Here is a 4,887-nt window from a genome sequence, read left to right as displayed (position 1 = left end):
AGGAAAACTATATCCACTGCCACCCCTGCATCCAATGATTTAGTGACCTGGTCGTAAAAGGCCACCAGGTTGGTCTGACAGGACCTGCCGCTGATGAACCCGTGCTGGTTGCCTCTGAGCATGCAGTTCCCTGCTGGCCCCTCCTGGATGTGTGCCAGAATAATTTTTTCGAACAGCTTGCCCAGGATCGAGGTAAGGCTGACTGGCCTGTAGTTCCCCGGGTCCTCTTTCCTCCCCTTTTTGAAGATGGGGTCCTCTTTCCTCCCTCCTCCTAGGTGAACACCCTAATCACTAGTTTAGACAGAGGTAGTATGCCATGTTAGTCTGAAGCTAGGCAGAAGGCTGGGCAATGTGGCACCTTCTAGACTAACTTGTCCAGAGAAACATGAGCTTTTGTAGGCTACATCCTACTTTGTCAGATGCTATGAATGGACTTGCAGGGAATGGGGTATTAAACAGAAAGGAATAACAAAGGGCAGGGAAAAGAGGATGGAAGGAGGGGGCACTGCTGAGAGTGGCAAAGGTGGGTTGAAGAGATCAAAGAGAATAAACAAAGCAGTTAACTCGTTAGGGACATGGGGTTATAAACGCTAGTCCAAATAATGGGATAAGAATTCAAGGTCTCTACTGAGGACCATACACACTTAACGCAGTCCATGAGCATCTGATGAAGTAGGCTGTAGCTATAAACGCTTGTGCTCTGAATGGGTTAGTCAATAACAGTGGTTCTCAACTTTTTTAGACTGGTCCATAACTTCTGTGAACTGAGCCATACCACACTTTGAAACCAAATTCATTTACAATAGGGCTTACCTGCCTGAAGAGGGGCTGGGAAGGAAGAGGAGCAGCTGGCAGGGAAGAGCCTGTGGTTCTTGACCCCCCTGTGGTCTTGACCCTCACTGCCCTTATCTCCTCTCTCCTGGTCATGGGTGACTAGTGCCGCCTTAGTCAGGGGGGCACATGCCCCCTCAGAGACTGGGAGGGGAGTCCCCCCGCAGCTGATCTTGCTGACGAGGGGGGTCTGATCATAAGACAGCTGATCACTGTGGCCACTTCCAGAAGTGACTGCGGCTGTGGTGCTCCACTCCCCAGCCGGCACTTGCAGGGGGTGCACCAGTGCTCCCGCCTGCCCATTACTTAAGCAGTGAGCATGGCCGGTCAGGGGGTGCACTGGCACTCTCAGGGGGTGCACGTGCACCCCTGTGCACCCCCTACATATCGCCACTGCTGCTGGTGGCACCCATCAAAGGTTGGGCACCCCAAGGTGTCACAACACTCAGGTTGAAAAAAATCATTACTTGAGAATCAGTTGGAAGATGGGTGTCATACTGCCCTGCCTTCAGATTGGATTAGACAGCCATGTTTACTCTTTCTTAGACCAAGTTACTATTTGGTTCTCCTGTGCAAAGTGGCCTGGGGATGGTTCCCTTGGCATTGGGCTGAATTTGGCTCAGTATTCTAAAATTTCTTACCACCAACTTTGTCTGCTATAGACTTCCTGGATTACACTGGGCAAGTTTCACTGGGCCTCAATTCATTAGCTGTAAAATGAGGTCAAGAGTAATTTCTTCCTCTACCTAGTAAATACTTATATTCAAGTAAATACAGTAGATAAAACCAAAGGCCCCAAAGCAAGGAGGGGGTGAGTTTGGACTCTACACAGTGTGTGGGCTGTGCTTGAGAGCAAGCTGAGACAGACTCCAGCTCACAGGTATAAATTACTGTATTTACCTGAATAGAAGATGACCCCAATTATAAGACAATCCTGCAACAATTAGATTCTATATATGGAATTTTTTAAAAATTTGATATAACTTTTCAGGTATAGAATCTAATTATTGGAGGTTTGCTTTGAATCTGTCTCCCTCCCATTGCTATAGTAGGGAAAATAAATCTGGGGGGGGGTCATGTAGCCCCTCTACCTTCTGTCCCCCCCAAACTTTTTCTCCCTGCAGCCCCTTCCCACTGTCAGACCCTGCTCTCCCTGAGCATACGAAAGAACAAATCTGAAAAAAAATGACTGTGAAATAAACATATCTTCAGTAATTTGCTTATAGTATCTATACATTTAGTTAATCCAGAATTTATCCTTTTGAAACAGCTGTAAGCTTTAGCACAGGTACTCCATAAACATACTTTGAAGCAGCACTTTGACACCTACTTATATGTAGTAATTTTTTTTCAAAACTATGTTATTTCTCTCTCTCTCTCTCTCTCTCTCTATATATATATATATATCTATATATCTATATAGATATATAGATATATATATAAAATTTATTTATTTATTTATACACACCTGTACCTTTACAGTTCTGTCTCTTCACCGATCTGGTTCACTTCAGAGTTCATAACACATGTATACAGTTCATCACCATGATTACCATTATACCTATACAGGTGTTCCCAACACCTTCTCCTTTATTATCCCTGTCATCGTCTCCTGCTTTCCAGTGGCACAGTCCTCGACTGGGATGTTTGTGTGTCTGTACGTAAGCAGGTTCCTGGTCTTCCACAGGGCATTCCTGAAGCAGGAGATGAACTGGTCGAAGCAGGCTGTTAGGGGGTCCTTTGCTGCTTGGTCAGGTGGCCAAACTGGTCTTGACCACTTCTCTGGTCAGGGTCTTGACCCCAGTCACCATCCTGAGTGGAGGATTACTCTCCCCCACACCTCCTTGGTGCATGGCCAGTTCCAGAGGAGGTGTTTTTTTTTCTCCTTCCACCAGCAGGTTTGCCTGAGGCAGTTCAGTGGGCCTCTTTGCCCCTCTCTGCGTTTCAGCGCCTGCGCAGAGAGTGTCCAGTGGGCTACCTGCTGGTTTAAGTCCCTGTGTTCCTTCTGCAAGTCCTTTTGGAAGATTCATTCCCCAGGTGGTCCAGGATCTTCACCCCACATGACCTTCCTCATATCCCAACCCCAAGACGCCTGCTGGTGTAGACTCTGCAACTTGTGGTTTAGGTGTTTGTGATGCCTCCTTTGGCTCTAGGTTGACCGCCTGCTAGCCTGTTGGAAAAAGGGTCTTGCTCTCTCTTTAATGCTGGCTCACTATTCCATGTAGTTCCAGTACCTGGCTCTGAGGCTCTTTCACCCTATGTAATGCTGTCTGAACTCCTTCTGGGTCTCTTCATCATCCAAGAGACTCACACTCAGCTTCCACACCCCCCTACCCCTCTCGGGTTGCCCCACCATTTCTGCCTTAATTGTTGAGAGGCATTGGTCTGAGAAGCAGACTGGCAGGGATTCGGCCTTCACTATTGTCCACCCCTTGGGGAGGAAGACAAAGTCTATGCATGATTGTGTCTGTTCCACAGGGTCCACCCAGTTGAAATTTCCTCCAGGTTTCTGGGCTTCTTTGCCAGCACCCACCAGGCTGTGGTCCCAGACAAATTGTTTCAGTAGCCTGGAAGATCTTTCCAGGCCTTTCTTTTCTATCTCCCTCATCAATGATTCAGTTTAAGTCTCGTTCCCTCCCTCCAATTCAAAGATGGCTTATAGTAGCCTGCCTGCAATAATCTCTCTGTGCTGTTGGGGTCTCACTTTGTCTCCTTTCAATAGGATGGCCACCCTTGCTGACCTACTATCATTTGATCCCAACCAAATGGAGTGGTCATGTGCCCAGCGTTTTTCAAACAAAGCAATAGCTTTTGGTGCTGAACAAGCCACATCCCTGGAGGCAGATAATAGCTGCTTGCAACTGGTGGAGGCATTGCGATATGGTATCCCATTTCTCTTTCTTTAACAGGCTCCTCACATTTACTGAGGCTATTAGTATCCCCATGATAAAGGCAGTTGGCAGGGGATGCAGCACAGATACAGCCCTTACTTTTTCATTTCTTTGCCTTTTTAGGGACTTTGCTCAGGCTTAGGATCAGATTTTTCCCTGACCTGCCAGGTCCCCTGGGAGCTGGGTTCCTTCTTCTGATGAATGTGAGGTGATGCCAGGGTCTGCTTGAATACTATCAGTACCCAGTTGCCCTGGTCTATTCCTTCAGTTTTCAGGGATTGCCTCTTTTTTGCCTCTACCTCCATTTTTGGTCTGTGGTTTGTCTAGAGCTGCTTTCACTTTTCCTATTTTTCTGCAGTGTCTTTTTAGTAAAAAACTCACATCCTCTCCTTCTTTCTGACCAGTGTTTGGTGGTTTTTTTTAATTGATGTATTTCATGTTCCGGGTCAAATCAACCAAATCAGTTCCAAATCATATCAAATGAGCAGAGCTCAATTGTTCCAAAAATGGTATCAATTGAGCAGGCAAAACTCAATCACTCTACACATCATGTATGGTGCTACAACTGCTGAGCATCCTTCATCTCAGGTTCTCACCCTGGGACTTGATATACTTCACTCCCACTCCCACATTCCTTTAAAACAGTGGAAATGCAAGCTCAGATTCACCTCTCATTATTTTTGTTGAGAGGGGCCCCACATCTCAAATTATTTCTACGTTATATCTGCAGCTGGTGTAAATAGAGAGCTACACCTCTTTATTCTAGTTGAGGATCTGGCCCAGAAAATCCCATGCCCTGAGAATTAGTCCGCAGGGTGCTGTCCCTTGTTTTTTTTACTCATTGGCAAGTGTCCTACATGCAGATCTAAGCCCAGAGGTCTTGGGATTTGGATGCCCCCAGTTCATGCCCAATCTGAGCTAAAAAAACCACTGTACATTTGGATAGTAGTCCAAACCAAAAGGCTCATGATTTACCATATAGTTTATTGGGCTGGGCCCCAGCAGAACCAAGAGCCAAGCCATGCACAGCTCAGCACTGTTCAGTATGTGTGTGTACTCCAGATACCCCCACAAAGGATCCATGTGCTAATTAGCCCCCACTCATGACTGGAACCAGATGTTCTTGTCATGAGTCCTAGGATCCAAAAATGTATATGCAGATGAG

The sequence above is a fragment of the Gavialis gangeticus genome, unplaced genomic scaffold (genome assembly GCF_001723915.1).
Source record: "Gavialis gangeticus isolate Ggan-Ray unplaced genomic scaffold, GavGan_comp1, whole genome shotgun sequence".
Classification (NCBI taxonomy): domain Eukaryota; kingdom Metazoa; phylum Chordata; order Crocodylia; family Gavialidae; genus Gavialis; species Gavialis gangeticus.
The sequence above is the reverse complement of the archived record's forward strand: the minus strand, read 5'-3'. Positions refer to the sequence as shown.